Source organism: Cervus canadensis, chromosome 30 (genome assembly GCF_019320065.1).
Source record: "Cervus canadensis isolate Bull #8, Minnesota chromosome 30, ASM1932006v1, whole genome shotgun sequence".
NCBI lineage: Eukaryota > Metazoa > Chordata > Mammalia > Artiodactyla > Cervidae > Cervus > Cervus canadensis.
The window spans coordinates 6,574,786-6,592,521 of record NC_057415.1 but is presented as its reverse complement, the minus strand read 5'-3'; the positions used below and the strand labels follow the sequence as shown (position 1 = coordinate 6,592,521).

Sequence of the window (17,736 nt, the reverse complement as noted above, 5' to 3'; positions counted from 1 at the left end):
TCTTTCTGTTTTTTCATTGTTAGTATATAGGAATGCAAGGGATTTCTGTGTGTTAATTTTATATCCTGCAACTTTACTGTATTCATTGATTACCTGGAAGAGTCTTTAGGGTTTTCTATGTAGAGGATCATGTCATCTGCAAACAGCGAGAGTTTCACTTCTTCTTTTCCTATCTGGATTCCTTTTACTTCTTTTTCTGCTCTGATTGCTGTGGCCAAAACTTCCAACACTATGTTGAATAGTAGTGGTGAGAGTGGGCACCCTTGTCTTGTTCCTGATTTCAGAGGAAATGCTTTCAATTTTTCACCATTGAGGGTGATGCTTGCTGTGGGTTTGTCATATATAGCTTTTATTATTAGCTGGCTTCCACCAAAAACAACCTGCACTTCCATTGTCTTCCACTTTGTCCACTCTCCATACTGCGGGCAGAGTCACCCCGCCACAAGACAAGTCTAAGGGCATCACTTCCTGTTTAAAGCACTGCAATGGCTCCACCTCTGATGAAGCCCACATTTCTCACCATGGTCTTAAACGCCTTTCAGGATGGAGCCTCTGCTTACCTCTGGGGTCTCATTTCTCCTCACTCTCCTTCCTCCCTGGTCCTCTATCTATGCCAGAAGTTTGCACCATTTCCAACACATTCAGAAGTAAGACATCACTCCCATATCCTTTGTTCCTTCCCCAGCATACTTCTCACTCCTGCTACTCCCCCTGCCTGGAACATGTACACACACATGTACACAGTGGTCTTGCTGACCACTGCCCATCCTTCAAGTCTCAGCTCAAACATCACTACCCACTGGGGCCGCTCCTGTTGCTCCCACCACCGCCTCTGATCCTCCTGCATCACAGGATTTAATGTGCCACATTGTAAGTATTTGTTTAACTGGCTGTTGCCACCATTTTACTTTAAGACCTATGAGGCAAGGAATCAGGTTTGTCTTAATCCACACAGTATTCCTTCCTCCTCAAACAATGCACATTTTAGGAATCCCCTGGTGGTCCAGTGGTTAAGATTCTGAGCTTCCAGAGCAGGCAGCACAGTTTCCATCCCTGTTGGGGAACTAAGATCCCACATGCCAAGCAGTACAGCCAAAAAAAGAAAAGAAAGAAAGAAACAATGCACATTTAAGTGTTCATTCAATAGGTTTGAATGAACCTGTACTGTGGCTAGTTAGACAAAATGAAGATTAATAAGGACCAGAATGCAAAGAAAGGAAGACTGCATGGAGGAGATACTACTTAACTTGGATGTTATAGGTGAGTAAGATTTTGGAAAGGGCAAAAGGAGGTGAAATTATGGTCAATAATATAGTGAAATACTTTCAACTACATCCAACAGCTGGAAGGTATTCAACTAATTGTAAACTAATGAAGAAAAGCTTTTTCATACCTAGACAGTATATGAGAAAGCAGAGACATCACTTGGCCTACAAAGGTCCATATAGTTAAACCTGTGATTTTTCCAGTAGTCATGCACGGATGTGAGACCACAAGGAAGAGGTAGACCACTCAAGAACAGATGCTTTTGAATTGTGGTGCTGGAGAAGACTCTTAGGGGTCCCTTGATCAGCCAAGAGATCAAAACAGTCAATCCTAAAGCAAATCAACCCTGAATATTCACTGGAAGGACTGATGCTGAAGCTGATCCTCCAATACTGTGGCCACCTGGTTCAAAGAGCCAACTCATTGAAAAAGACCCTGGTGCTGCGAAAGACTGAAGGCAGTAGGAGAAGCGGGTGCTGGAGGTGAGATGGTTGGATGGCATCACCGACTCAGTGGACATAAATCTGAGGAAACTCCAGGAGACAGTGAAAGACAGGGCAGTCTGGTGTGCTACAGTCCATGGGTTTTCAAAGAGTCGGACATGCCTTAGTGACTGAACAACAACAAATGAATAAACAGATTAATGAATTAAAAAACAGTTTATGAATAGCTTTCTTGATGAAAGGAACAAAAAAAAACATGAATTAAAGGTGTTTTTCTGAAAACATAAAACTAGTGCTATTTATCAACATCCCCAAACATATTGTAACAGAGCATGTGAATGGAGGTGGAACTTATCAAGACTCAGGTTATCAAGTAACCAGCATGTTCCATGTCCCATATCATTTCTGACATCCCCAAGCCTACTTCCACCTGGATGTTTTTTTTTTTATTACTTTTAAGAGGTCCAGGAATCCAGAAAAAAAATGGCTTCCAGTTGCCTTTGGACTTTGTATACATTCACTGAGTTTTTTTCATGTTCTGGCCTTAAAACAGAAAGAAATGCAGTGTTTCTACCAACAATATATCCAGCACAGGCTAGACTGACAGTTATTCCAAAGCCAACCTCCAGAACATTTGTCAGACATGATAGGTTCTGAGTTTTACCCTCTTCTCAAATGCTGTGGATTATCATGGAATTTTTGTATTTGGTTTGCAATTCTCCTGACTAGAAGTCCTGATTAATAGGGGACATGAAGCCTTGTTTAGAAAAATTCAATACATTATGCTCTAGTCGAAGACATCCTGAGCAACTCTTTTGCAAGCTCCACATTGTAATGTTCACATTGACTCCCTCCTCTGGGGGTTTGAGGGGCCAGGAGTTGAGAAGGGGGGATGGTGGGTGAAAAGAAAGAAACCAGCCTCTTGGCAGCTTCTCAACAATAGCTCCAGCTCCCCATCCCCTCCAAAAAAAAAAAAAACTTTTTTTTTCATAGTTGCTCTAACCAAGAAAATATGCATAGCTTCCTGACAGATTGGATAATGCGGAGATTTGAGAAAATTGTGCAATTCGCCTTATTTTCAGTTCACCCCCAAATGCTCTGGGTACAAGGACAGCTTCCATCCATACATAATAGTAGTTTCATTTTCTTAAACTGCAAGTGGGACCAGGCAGCAATAGTAGTACGTACTAGGTCGCCTCAGTCGTGCCCAACTCTTTGCAACCCTGTGGACGAGGCCCACCACGTTACTCTGTCCATGGGATTTTCCAAGCAAGAATACTAGAGTGGGTTGTCATGCCCTTCTCCAGGGGATCTTCCCAACCCAGGGATCAAACCCACGTCTCTTAAGTCTCCTGCATAGGCAGGCAGGCTCTTTACCACTAGCACCACCTGGGAAGCAGAGGCATTTTTTTTTTTTTTAAGGCAAGGGACATCGCAATGACACCCAATCTTGTTTGGGGACTGCCCCATCTTGGTCCCTGGAGTCAACTGGAGTCAATCAATCCCAGCAGGAGAACCAGCTGACCCAGCTTCACTGAGATGAGATATTCCTGGACAACACAAGGAAGCCTTCCAACTTGTACGTTGGAGAATCAGAAGGAACCAGAATTCTGGCTGGCGGTTGCCAAGAAACTCTATATGATGCAGGTGCAAATCATTTTTCCCCCTCTTTTAAATTCAGACTCATTAAAATATGTATTTTGCGAGGGGATTAAATTCAAACATCTGGGAAAGCGGGGGGAAATATCCACAACTCCTGAACTACTTTTTTTCACTTAGTTTCAGACTTTGATTGTCCCGTTTCTTAGAGGCAGCGGGTGAGAGGCTGCTTGCCCGGTGGGATGACAGAAAAGGGCAAGAAGAGAGTTAGAAAACGACTTCCAAGGGCCCCAGACTTCAACAGCAGCCGTAATTGTGGGAAAGTAACCCGAAGATGCCAAACAACAGGAAATTACCAGAAGAATCTGTCAGCACAATCAGCTGCTATTTTCATTGTTCTTTGGCAAATTTATACACAGTCGGGAACACCTGGGCTGGCCTGAAGCCCAGGTTTGACTAATTGCCAGGGGAGAGGAGTCGTCATTTGTCTTCGAAGGGATTTCCTCCGTTCGCTCCTCAAAACATGTGGTTTCACTTTTCCCCTCTCTCCGCAGGAAATGGCAGGACAGTGAGACGCAAAATAAATGAGTTCACTTCCAAGAGGTTGCCTCCTAAGAGGCCACTCCAAAAATAACTGTCTTGTGAGAGGTTGTTAATAACCAAGATTCTATAGACTGTCCTCAGAAAACAACATTTCAAAGGCACAATGATTTCCACCCCCAGCCCCTTTCCTTCCAAACACAGCGCACATTAAAAATAAAACTCATGGGAGACGAGAGAAGTAATCAAGTTTTCTGGACAGAGTGATTGTCACTCCTCTCGCTCCTCTGCAAGACCCCTCTCATTGGAGGGTAACCTCACCCAAAGCGCTTCCCTGACAAGTGAAAGGTGGAATTGGAATAGTAAGTGATGTCAGTCTCTCTTGCTCTTCCTTGCTGCCCATCACCCCCTTCCCTCTGACACGCAGCATCTCAGCCTCCCTGGGGGGACCACAGGGCGATGCCTAAGACATGGTCTGAGCCCTGTTCACCTCGGCTGCCCTGCGCCTGGCATGGGGTTGGTGCTAGTCAGTATCCATCGAATGAAGAACGCTGGGCGGGTTGCAGGAGTCACCTGCTTTGTGGCAAGCTTCCCAGGAGTGGGTGTCGATATTTTTCAATTTCTTGAACTTCAAGAGATCACCTTTTTACGAAAACCACCTGCCAGAGTGACAGCCTTCTCCCCCAACCTCTTTCCATAGTTTTATACACACACAACTTCTGCTTTATACCTCCTCACATTATTTCAGACTCTTTCCAAGATACCGTACTTGGGTAGCAAAGTCATCTTTTATATCCCTTCTTGGAGGCAACAGAGCCTTCTCACTTAATTGCCTAGTATTTTAAACATGCTGATTGGGAAATGTCACGGGGACAGCACGTTTCCAATTGAAATGTACATCCGCCTTTGGTGAGTCTCACCTGCATTGCGCCCAACCTCTCCACTGATTTAGGGGTTCTGGCGTCACGTCAGCAAAGAATCAACTGCTTTTCCTTTCTTTCCTTCTTGCTTTTTTCAGGCATTGAGAGCAGGCAGCAGATCATTACTACCCCCGGTGAAGCCAGCAACATTTGGGTTTGATTTGCTTTCAGTCACAGACCCCTTTCTCAAAGTCGAGCGGCACTGTAATTCTAAACTGACCCACCTTCCCCCTGCAAAGGTGAAAAAATGTTATGGAGCTTTTTACAACCCACAGCCCATCATTTATGCCGAAACACTGGGAGAGTTCAGACTTGGCTTATTTTCGCTAACTCAGAGCTGTTTTGACATGTTTATTTGTTTAATTTGTTTATTTTGACTAGCTCTGATTATAATTGGCAGCAGTGTGTAGCATTAACATTAGACAGTGTCTTAGACTTGTCTGTTGCAATAATGCAAAAAGAATGTGAAGGAAAATCTACCCACTGCGTAACAATGGCAGGCAAGCAGGAAACCTACAAAAGAGTTCTTCCACACAAAAAAAGAAACATAACCTCAGTTTTCAATTTTATTTAAAAATTTACACAACTGTACAAAGGATATCTGAGCACTAATTATTTCCTTTATTCAATAAGTCTGCCCCTCTGCTAAGAGACTTAGACAACAGTGACTAAAAGTGGAATTTTTTTAAACTCTAACCTTTGGAATTTGTTTTTTTGAGATTTTTTAAAAATTGTTCTGCTCTCTGGGCTCTTTAACAAATCAAAGCACAATAATTATTTGATAATGTTGTTGTACTATTGGGATGATCACATGGTATCCAATGCAGTTTATGGTTGAAGATATAGTTTCTGAATTCTTTGACTTAGACTCCCTGAACAATGAAATCTCCACCACAAACAGAGAGGCTTATCTAAATTAGGCAATGTCCCCTGGATTTTTCTCATATTTGCCAAAACAATGGTCATATCACCTTAGCTTCCTTCTTGGGGCCTGCAATGGTCTACACAAAGCCCATTTCACTGGGCTGAGCCACACTCTGTATGTATAAAAATATATATAATCCATTTTTAAAGGAAAAAAAAAAAATCTGTGTTCATTGTTCAGCCAGACCACACGTGGAAGTCCCGGTGTCCTTTACAAGCATGAGTCCTTAAGCTAGTTAACAGCGTCTTGTTCCACCAGCCTCATCCCCTTGCCCAGAGCTGAAAGCTGTTTGTTCTCCTAGGCACAAACTGTAGGGGCATCTGGCCACAGTTCCTTAAAGGAGACAATTAGGAGTCAGTTCATCTACATATTCTACTGCCAATTATGCACAGAGCACAAACATGCTCTGCTCACATTTATTATCCCATAAATATTTTCCCCATGCGCAGTATGGTACGTTGCTATCTGTGATCCTGACTTGGAACACCATATGCGCTCTGAGACTGGGGCCAAGTTCAGGTTGCCGAATCTACGCCAAGCAGCCCAGGGGTCTCTGTTATGGAATATTTGCTCTAAGAAGCCTGGAGACTCTGGACCACTGATTCCTCAGCTTCCATTTCCCTTTAGCTTAAATCAGACTTCTGTGGGGGCAAGAAACCCCACCCTAAGAGCACAGAAGCAGCCACAGTTGCACTCCCCCTGAGGGGTTCTCCTCCTGGGCTGCGTCTGAGGAACCAGCTCATGCTTCTGAAGGGAACGGGGAAGATGGATTTTTCTTAGGAGGCACTGGAGTGTTCTTTTCAGGAGACCATAAGGGTATTATTTTTCTCCCCCAACTTCACTGGCAAATAAAGGAATAGTGCAGGGCACAGGCCATTAATTCAAGAATCAGTTTAAAAAAAATACAGTATGTGACTTCCCTGGTGGTCCAGTGGTTAGGAATCCACCTGCCCGTACAGGGGACATGGGTTGGATCCCTGGTCTGGGAAGATCCCACACGCTACGGGGCAACTAAGGCCACGTGTCACAGTGACTGAGCCGAACAACAAGAGAGGCCACCACGACGAGGAGCCCGAGCACCACAACTTCAGAGCAGCTCCCGCTCGCCCCAACTAGAGAAATCCCAGCACAGCAGTGAAGACCCGGTGCAGGCAAATAAATTAACTTAAAAAATACAATATGGATATAAACATCCAACTTGCTAGGAGACTAGATCTTAATCCCTCCCACGACAAAAAGGAAATAATTATAGGATGAGATAGAGCTGTTAGTTTACACTCCAATGACAATCATGTTGCAATACATACATGTGTCAAATCAATTGATTGTATGCCCTAAACGTCCTCAACCTTATTTTCAAACATATTTCTATTTAAAAAAAAAAATATATATATATATATGGAAAAAGAAAGAACATGCAAGGTGCCGCCTTTCCCAAACTGCATTCTGAGTTTTCTCAAGAGTAGCACAGAGCGGGTATACAAGGAGGACAGGAGTCTCAGGCTGGCAGTGTACAGTGCCCACCAGATTCTCAGACACTGGCCCCATACCCCGAGTGCCTCTTCACTATGCTAGACCCTTGTGGGATGAAGAGTCATCCAGCCAAGCCTCCAGAAGAACTGGGTTAAGGGGAAGAGAGAAGAGGGGCCAATGGCAAATGCACAGCAGCTCAGTATTTGGTGAAAACAGCCCAGACAGAAACATGCATATATATGGCTGAGTCCCTTTGCTGCTCACTGGAAACTATCACAACATTGTTAATTGGCTATACCCCAATACAAAGTGTTTTTGGTGTTAAAAAATAAAATTACATTAAATTTTTAAAAATAAAGTATATTTAAAAAAAAAAAAAACACCCCATACAAAGATCAAAACATAGTCATTCCTATTTCTCAGGTTTGATGTATCGGCAGGTCTGACAGTGAAGAGCTACTCTCTGGTCAAAGAACTCTGATAGCCTGGATCCTCAAGGAAAGTCAACCAGGGGCTCCAGACCTTTAAAGGACATATAATAAGCATTGAAAAGAGAAGGGTTTACAATGTAACACTGACTTAACTTCTTGCTTCTGAGAACTGAAATGCCTCACTCACTCCCTGGGTACTGGATTACCTGGAACCTCACCACATGTCAAGTTCTGTCCTGTCTCTGCCACCATCTTAGGAGAATGAGCCAGGACATAAAGATAAAGCAGTCAGCCTACATTCAGAAGCACAGGCATGAGTGGGAGACCCTTCCTTTTCACTGAAGAAAAATGACACAGCCCAAGATTTATGACAAGGAACAAGAGAAAGCCCCTTCCACCCTGTAACAATTTACTGCCACCATATCATCACCAGTGCTAACAGGAGCATGATGGGAGGTGAGTCAGATATTTGATCTCCGATTTCCACTCCACCCCCATTTTACTAGGCACCTAAGACCAAGTGGGCTTCGCTGGTGGCTCAGTGGTGAAGAATCTACCTGCCAATGCAGGAGATTCAGGTTGGATCCCTGGGTTGGGAAGATCCTCTGGAGAAGGAAATGGCAACCCACTCCAGTATTCTTGCGTGGAGCATCCCAAGGACAGAGGAGCCTGACAGGCTACAGCCAGGTGTAAAAGAGTTGGACACGACTGAATGACTAAACAACAACAAAGATTAAGCACTTGCCTTATCTGTTCTTTATTTTTCTCCAGGAGTTCAGTTGCTGAAATTACTTCTAGTTTCTTGGAAGAGAAACGTGTCATGCAGACAAAGTGCTATTCTTTTTACCTATCTCAAAGGGCGTGCTTCAATTTGTTAATATGAATTGGGTTGACTTTCCTTGTGGTTACACTAAGTAATGAAGCATGGGCCGTAAGTGTTTTTAAGCTCCTTCGATATAGAGGTTATATAAATACAAAGCAATATTGAAATGAAACTTCTTCAGGGCGTTTGCCAAGGGACCCAGTGTTTAGGAATATCTTACAGGAGAAGATTAAATGAGGGATAGTGTAATGAAGTCTTACTGCTGGAGGTTCCACGAGGGCCAGTTTCAAATCCCGCTGGACGTCTGGGTGATTTAGAATACGGAGAGCGACCAGTAACGGGTGAACCTGAAGAAGAGTTTTAAAACCATTTCACGGTCTGCCAGGGTAGTTTCTATAAGGCTTGGGAGATTTCCCAAACTCATTACACTGAAAATTATCAAGACGAAAGGAATCCTTCAGGATGATAAGATCTTATATATTTTCACCTTAAAAAAAAAAGTATTCCCTCTTCTAATCAGCAGGTAAAAACCTCTGACTACGAGAAATCAGATTCCTTTGCAATGAGCAGAAGTTCTCGGAGTCTGCTGCCAGGTCATTTTAAGATACACAAAAGGTGCATCCAAGCAACTTGAACAATTGTCCTCATAGAAGGGAAGTAGCAAGTACCCTCTGGCCAGGACTATGAATGTTAGGGAGCTTGTTCCAGAACTGAGAGGATGGACTCGCCTACAGTTTTCCAAGCTCCAGCCCTGAAGTCCTCCCCCGCCCTAACTATCCCCTGCCACAAGCACAGCAAGGGAAGATAATGGGACACTGTGACACTTCTTCCAATGTCATATGTCCTGGTGTCCCATTGTAAAGAAAGTTGAGAACACCAACGCAGCTAATGAAGAAAATAATGAAAAATATATACTTAATAAAGCACCTTATAAACAAAAATAGAATAGCTTGAAAAATACATAAAAATAACTGTTTAAGCTAAAAAGTAAAACAAACACTTGATGGGGAAACCAGAAACCTGACTTCCACCCCATGCATTTAGCACTTTACAGGTGATCGTAGATAAGGCACTTAATTCTTTCTGGGCCAAGACATCTGCACCTGGAGAATCAAGACAACTAATCACTCCCTCCCTTAAATGGCTTCCCTGATGGCTCAGCAGGTAAAGAATCTTCCTGTAATGCAGGCGATGCAGGAGACCTGGGTTCAATCCCTGGGTTGGGAAGATCCCCTGGAGGAGGAAATGGCAACCCACTCCAGTATCCTTGCCTGGGAAATCCCATGGACAGAGGAGCCTGGGGGGTTACAGTTCATGGGGTCACAAAGAGTCAGACATGGCTGAGCATACTAGGACACATACGACATGGGGCAAAGCAGGAAATGGGAATGACATGCTATGGAACATGTAAAGTTGTTACATATACAGTAAGTCTCCTACATACGAACAAGTTTCATTCCAAGAGCATATTCGTAAGTCCAACACAGTTAGCCTAGGTACCCAACTAACACAATTGGCTATATAGTACTGTACTATCATAGGTGTATAATACTTTTCACACAAATAATACAAACAAATGCAAAAATAAAACATTTTAACCTTACAGTGCATGCTCAGCTGCTTGAGTCATGTTCGACTCCTTGCGACCCCATGGACTATGGGGGTCCATGGCTGATTCCATCCTGGCTGATTCTTCTAAGATGTTGGCAGAGACAGCACGGACTCTGTGTGGCACAAGGCTCCTCTGTCCGTGGGATTCTCCAGACAAGAATACTGGAGTGGGTTGTTATTCCCTTCTCCGAGATCTTCCCAACCCAGGGTTCAAAGCTGGGTCTCCTGCACTGCAGGTGGACTCTAGTCTGAGTCACCAGGGAAACCCATTCTATAAGGCTATATTAATACAAAGAAGTGTTATTTGATTCAGTTTGCGATTATATTCAATTTGATTCAACAGATGTTGCAGACAAGTCCCTGCTGTGAAGAATCAGGGCGGCCCCACCCGTGAGTCTCCTGAATATTCGCACTCTTAGCATTCAGGCAGCCTCCCTTAGCCTCTTCTTTCTCCTCCTGTGTCCTTCATACTGGCCTCTCCAGCCTCTCCTGCTGGTCCAGACCCTTTGGAACTTGCACAGTCCTGCTCAAGTTCTCCACTAAACAGACACTGCCCTGGGGGTGTCCTCTGACCCCTGCTCTGAGCTGCAGTCCAGGGGATTTGACAACTATGCATCCATCAGTCAGCCAGCCTGTGGCCCCTGGGACTTCCCAAAGGTCAGAATCTGACTCTTAGAGTGCCCCACACACCCTGGGCAGAGAGCTGGGTGAGTGGCCACTGACCCCAAGGCAGAAGGCTCTGGGGGTTCCCGCTGGGGTTGTCTCAAATGGCGACCTACATCATGAAAATGTTCCATCACTTTTCCACTCAGTGTTTCTCCCTCTTCCTTTCCGGTCTTCTTTTTCTTCTTTAATTCTCTTTTCCCTTCTTCTTCTTTTTTTTTTTTTTTAAACATTTATTTATTTGGCTGTACCAGGAGATCAGTCCTGGGTGTTCATTGGAAGGACTGATGCTGAAGCTGAAACTCCAATACTTTGGCCACCTCATGCGAAGAGTTGACTCACTGGAAAAGACCCTGATGCTGGGAGGGATTGGGGGCAGGAGGAGAAGGGGATGACAGAGGATGAGATGGTTGGATGGCATCACTGACTCAATGGACATGGGTTTGGGTAAAGTCTGGGAGTTGGTGATGGACAGGGAGGCCTGGCGTGCCGCGATTCATGGGGTCACAAAGAGTCGGACACGACTGAGCGACTGAACTGAACTGACCAGGTCTTAGTTTCAGCACACGGGTTCTTCACTTGCGGCGTGCGGGATCTAGTTCCCTGACCAGGGATCGAGCCTGGGCCCCCTGCATTGGAAGAACAAAGTCTTAGCCACTGGACCACCAGGGAAGTCTCTCCTTCCTTCTTCCCCTAAGTGACAGGCCAGCCAGTGGCACCAGCACATACACCAACCAACACATCACACTCACGGCCAAAGAGCTTTCAGACTATTTCAAACTTGCTACGTGGCTCCATCAAGAAGCTGCTCTTTTATCTTCCCACCCACTTGTTTCAACTCCTCCTCAGCAGTTCTTTTTGTTTTTATAACAACATCGTCGATTAAGTCCCAGGAGAGCATCAGCCCTGGCAGGCCTCTGCTCTTGCTGTTCAGTGGCTCAGCCGTGTCCGCCTCTTTGTGACCCCACGGACTGCAGCACACCAGGCTTCCCACTCCCTCACTATCTCCCAGAGTTTGCCCAAACTCAGGTCCATGAGTGGGTGATGCCGTCCAACCATCTCATCCTCTGTCGTCCCCTTCCCCTCCCGCTTTCAATCCTTCCCGGCATCTTTTCCAATGAGTTGGCTCTTCACATCAGGTGGCCGAAGTATTGGAGCTTCAGCTTCAGCATCAGTCCTTCCAGTGAACACCCAGGACTGATCTCCTTAGGATGGACTGGTTTGATCTCCTTACTGTCCAAGGGACTCTCGAGAGTCTTCTCCAGCACCACCGTTCATAAGCACCAGTTCTTCGCGGCTCAGCCTTTTTTATGGTCCAAATCTCACCTCCATACGTGACTGCAGACCTTAGTGCTGGCCCTTTACAACCCAGACTGTCTCCCCCAGGATCAGGAAGCCCCTAGACAATACTCACTCTCTTCTCACACCTCCCACAAAACCTCACACTGCCCCCTTGCTGGCCAAACCAAGCCAGGAGTCACTGACTTTCCCAAGGCCAGGGGATCAGGTCAAATTGTTGTTTGTGAGTAGGTGGCAAATGATTTCATACCCAGCAAGGCTGCCTATTCAATTCTTCTTCATTGAATCAAACCAACAAGAACAACAAAAAAGACTTTCAAAGAGCAGCAAACCCTCTTACATAAAAGAGAATGGGGACAGTGTTGCTTGGCACTTTCCCTCAGAGGCTAAAAAACAGGAGTGACAATATATACACAAATCTATGCTTTGTACAGGCTTCCTTGGTGGTTCAGACAGTAAAGAATCTGCCTGCAATGAAGGAGACCTCTGAAAAACACAGCTGAACTTCAAGTTATAGGATAAATGCAAAGGGTTAGAAGGTAAGGTCTAAACAGCCAACAATCAGCCATCTCTTAAGCAAAATTCTTGGTATTGTTCCATGCAATAGAGGGGATTTTAAACTTCAGCAGCTTGGAGGTGAAGTTCAGCCAGGAGCCGGGAGGTAGGCATAGATGGCTCTCTGTTGCCATCTAGTGGATGAGCGCTGCGTGATCTCAAGTGTCTTCACTGAACTGATTTAGTGCAGAAACTTCAGCCTCCATCACGTTATCTCCTCTAAAGAATTACCAAAGCTTCCAGAATGATCCTCTACCACCCCTAATCCCACCTCCCCTCATTAGCTGCCTCTGTTTATCTTTCAGATAAAGGGATATTGGCTGGCCTCTCCTTGTTGACGGAAAAACTCAATACTTGGCCCTTGCGCCAAGTCTTCAGTTCCCCTAATTGGTTTAAAAGATGGGAAAGAGGAGTGTGGAGAGAGAAGAAATGAGAACCAGGGAGAAAGTGAGCGACACGGGCTTCAGCTGAGTACCAAATGGGAAATAAGCCCTTTTATGGACTCATTTGGCCTCAGTCCTACAAAGGCTTCTTAATTGAGGGAGGAAGCAGACGGAAAAGGCAGTTTTAAGTGACATTCGATTCTTCCTGAGGAATGCTAAGGTTTGTCGCTGATCTGGAGCACAGATAACACGGACTCTCAAGTCACTCTTTAAACCCACCAGTTAGTTAACCCAGAATGAAGAGGTTAGTTCAAATGATGCTGGAATTTTTGTTTCAAGCACATACTTGGCTTTCCCCTCTCCCCAACACTTGGCTTTCCCCTCTACCCATCTCCGGATTTAGGTTCTGACGCAGTTGATACAAGCCCAGGGGCCATGGGTCTGTCTTTCCAAAAAGATGGGTCCCCTGTAGGCATTAGAGCCTGAGGATATATTTCAGGTAGTTTCAGACTGCGTTATCTGAAAGCTAGGTTGCACTGTGTCCCCACAAATGTTTGAAAGTGGAAGGCACTCAGTTATGTCCAACTCTTTGTGACCCCACGGCCTATACAGTCCGTGGAATTCTCCAGGCCACTGGAGTGGGTAGCCTTTCCCTTCTCCAGGGGATCTTCCCAACCCAAGGATCGAACCCAGGTCTCCCACATTGCAGGCGGATTCTTTGCCAGCTGAGCCACAAGGGAAGTCCTCACCAATGTTTAAGTATCTTTAAAAATTGTTGCTGTTGTTTAGTTGCTAAGTCATTTCCCATTCTTTTGAGATTCCATGGACTGTAGCCTGTCAGGCTCCTCAGTCCCTGGGATTCTCCAGGCAGGAAGACTGGAGTGGGTTGCCATGCCCTTGAGTCTCTACATTGGCAGGTGGGTTCTTTATCACCATGCCACCAGGGAAGCCCCATCTTTAAAAATTACTGCTACCTTAAAAACAAAAGTAAAATGCAGTACGAAGGGTCTTTCATGTCAAACTTTAATACATCAGGACACCAGTAAGTTGACTTGCATGTCCGGACTTTTTAAGAATGTAGGCCCTTGTGTGTCTCGTCATGTAAGACTGTGCACAAGTGTTCCTTTCACATGCAGTGGCTGGCTTAGGCTGTGCTGGGCCAGGCTCACGCCTGTCTGCTCAGAGAATGCACTCTCCTCGCGTGTGGTCAGTTGCAGAGTAACCAGTAAAGAGATGACAAGATACGCGATAATAGCACATTATAAACTGTCTCAGCATTTGTTATACATTTTGGATGCTTGTTTTACTTAACATCTCTGTGATAAATGATATTAACAGATGTTAAATACTGGTGGTCATTCAACTTCATTTTTTTTTTCTTTTAACAATTCAACTCTTCCTCTTTAGAGCTTTTAATCAATTTATTTGAAGAGTATCTAGAGACTGCAGCATGAGCTCATTTAAACTGTTACCATTTGCAAATACTTATCTGTAGGAATTAAAATTGTCCCAATACTGTTCTACCTGAACAGAACAAATACATATTAATAAATCCAGGTTACAGTTTATCATGTAGATTAACAAAGACAGCAGTAGATTTCTATTGTCTGAAAAGGATTTCTATTGTCTGAAAAAAAACATAAACTTTGGAGTCTGTTATGGGCTGAATTGTCTCCCCAGATTCACATGGTGAAGTCATAATACCCAGTTAGCCCAGGCTATAATCATATTTGAAGAAAAAGTCTCTAAAGAGGTGAATAAAGTGAGACAATTAAGGTGAGTCTTAATCCAATGGGACCTGTGTCCTGCTAAGAAGAGGGGATTCTGACACACACAGACACCCAGGATGTGTACAGAAAGAGGAGAGACTGTGTTCAGACGCAGAAGGCGGCCGTCTACAAGCCAAGGAGAGAGGCCTCAGAAGGAACCAACCCTGCCAACACCTTGACCTCAGACTTCTAACCTCCACAACCATCAGAAAATTAACACCTATTGTTTAAGCCATCCGGGTGGTAGTATTTTGTTACAGCAGCTCCAGCAAACTAATACAGAGCCTAAAACAATTAGGTCGGAAATTTCCCACTCTACCACATACTACCTGTGTGGTCTTGGAAAAAAAAAAAAAGTTTATTGAAATATAATTCACATTTCCTTGCTGCTGTTGTTTAGTCACCAAGTCACATCCAACTCTTTGCGACCCCATGGACTGTAGCTCACCAGGCTCCTCTGCCCACTGGATTTCCCAGACAAGAATTCAGGAGTGGGTTGCCATTTCCTTCTCCCAGGGATCTTCCAGACTCAGGGATCGAACCTGGGTCTCCTGCATTGCAGGCAGATTCTTTACTGTCCGAGCCCCATACATATCCTAGTGTGTATCTATCTTAAGTACACAATTCATTGATTCTTTAGTATATTTACAGGGTTGTGCAAACATCACCATAATAGCTGTGTAACCATGAGAAAGAGTTATAAACTCTCCAGGCCTTAATTCTTCATCTGTAAAATGGGACTAATATAATATCTTTTCATGGGTTCGAGAATTTAATGACACAACAAAAACATTGTGTTTGTTTCCTTCCTTCTTCAGTCATTCTGAGGACTTGGTGCCCTTCTGCCCTAACCCACTGGGTCTCAAACCCCTGACGCTTGCTAGCTCCAACTTTCTTGTCAAGGCTCCAGGATTTGCGAAACTTGGCACGTAACACCCTTCACTTCTACTTACTACCTCCTACCCCAAGGGTATAACAGTTAACTTTGGGTCCCCAAATACAGCATTCAGCTCTGTGGCGGGCAGCCACTATGCCAATGATCCAAACCTCCTGTGTTCATGTGTGCGTGCTTAGTTGCTGAGCCATGTCCAACTCTTTTGTGACCCATGGACTATAGCCTGCCAGGTCCCTCTGTCCATGGGATTCTCCAGCCAAGAATACTGGAGTAGGTTGCCATTTCCTTCTCCAAGGGATCTTTCCAACCCAGGGATTGAACCCGCATCTCTTGCATCTCCTGTAAAGAATCTGTAAAGAATTACAAAAGCATTCTTTACCACTACACCATCAGAGAAGCCCCCTAGTATTCACATCCTTGTGCAATTTATTTGAGTTGGAATGGCCCTAGTGACTCACTATTAATATAGCAGAAAGGCCCATGGCCTCCCCTCTGGCTATCTCATTTACTCACTCATTTTGAGTGAGGTGAGCAACCATGTTGAGAGTTGCCCTGCGGAGAGGCCATGTGACAAGGAACTTGTGCCTCTAGCCAGCAGTTAGTGAGGACCTGAGCCCTACCAACAGCCGTCTGCATGAACTTGCATGCAAACCCTTCCCCAGGCGAGCTTTGATGTGACCAGTGACCAAAACCTTCCCTACAGCCTTCCAAGAGACCACAAGTCAGAGGTCCCCCACTGGGATACCTGACCCACAGTAACTCTGAGATAATAAATGTCTGATGTTTCAAGCTTCTTCAAAGGATCATTTGTTACATAGCAACAGATAACCAATACACTCACTTTCCAGTATTCCATTAAGAAAGAGAGTCAAACCAGGCTGACCACTCTGGAATGGTATCTCCTCTCCACAGTGCCCAACACACTGCAATGCCCAAGTAACTAACGAGTAACAGCCTACACGTGGCCTCTAAGAATATGTTAAAATGTCCATTGCTTCTGGCTGTTACCTCTTGTTCTCATGCCCTGCAAAAACATTAGCAGTTCCTGTGTGCCCATCTTCTGGAAGGGTCTTATGACACTTCCTACCCTGGAATTCAGTTTGAGTTGCCTGTGACCACAGCTCTCTCCTGGGCTGAAAAAAAAGTTATGATTTTAGAGATCACCCAGCTTTTTTTCTTTGTTAGGGCAGAAGCAATGTTCTCGAGTGACTTTCTACATCTTAAGAGGAAGGAGAATCCAAGGCTGGGTTTGAATTCTGATCTCTGTCTTCCTTTCCTTCTGACCAGGGACTGTGACATGGCTCTAGAAACCCCCATGACCAGGACAAGGAGGCCTGACTTTATTCTTTGAGTCCCAGGTCTGCAGCTGACTGGCCCCGCCTATTCCATCAAGCCCTACCCAAGAGCAGATAAGCCTATGGATCTGAAGGTAAGAGAAGAGGGTTGCAACAGGGTTTGTAGACCATCAAGGTTGATCTTCATCTATCAGTTGAACGTCCCACCATCAAAGCCAGTGATAAGTTGGATAACAAATCTGTTGAAGGTGGGCTAACACAAGAAAAAGTAGTAAACTTGGGTGTAAGAGATTTGAGACTTTTGTCCAGTTACCCAGTGGGTGATTTGTCTTGTGCAATTCACTTCAATTATCTGTGACTCCATTTTCCTATCTATTAAAGAAGAACCTAGATGATATTCCTTCTGACTATATAAAAGGGAAATTCCAAATGATCAGAAAGAGACTTCTTTTCTCCTCTGACGTGCACCTGTATTACTCTGGGCTTCTTCAGAATATCCCAGTGTTATGCTATACTCCAAGCAGACCAGTTGGAGAAGGCAATGGCAACCCACTCCAGTACTCTTGCCTGGCGAATCCCATGGATGGAGGAGCCTTGTAGGCTGCAGTCCATGGGGTCACTAAGAGTGGGACACGACTGAGCGACTTCACTTTCACTTTTCACTTTCATGCATTGGAGAAGGAAATGGCAACCTACTCCAGTGTTCTTACCTGGAAAATCCCAGGGACGGGGGAGCCTGGTGGGCTGCCATCTATGGGGTTGCACAGAGTCGGACACGACTGAAGTGACTTAGCAGCAGCAGCAAGCAGACCAGTTAGGGCTTCCCGGGTGGCTCAGTGGTAGAGA

General features: G+C 44.8%; 1 non-coding gene across 1 annotated transcript; it reads right to left on the bottom strand.

Moving 5' to 3' along the window:
• Window positions 1-11,293: 11,293 nt before the first annotated feature.
• Window positions 11,294-11,366, bottom strand: TRNAG-UCC. The gene has a single exon. It is a non-coding gene; the product is annotated as a tRNA-Gly (tRNA).
• Window positions 11,367-17,736: the final 6,370 nt, after the last annotated feature.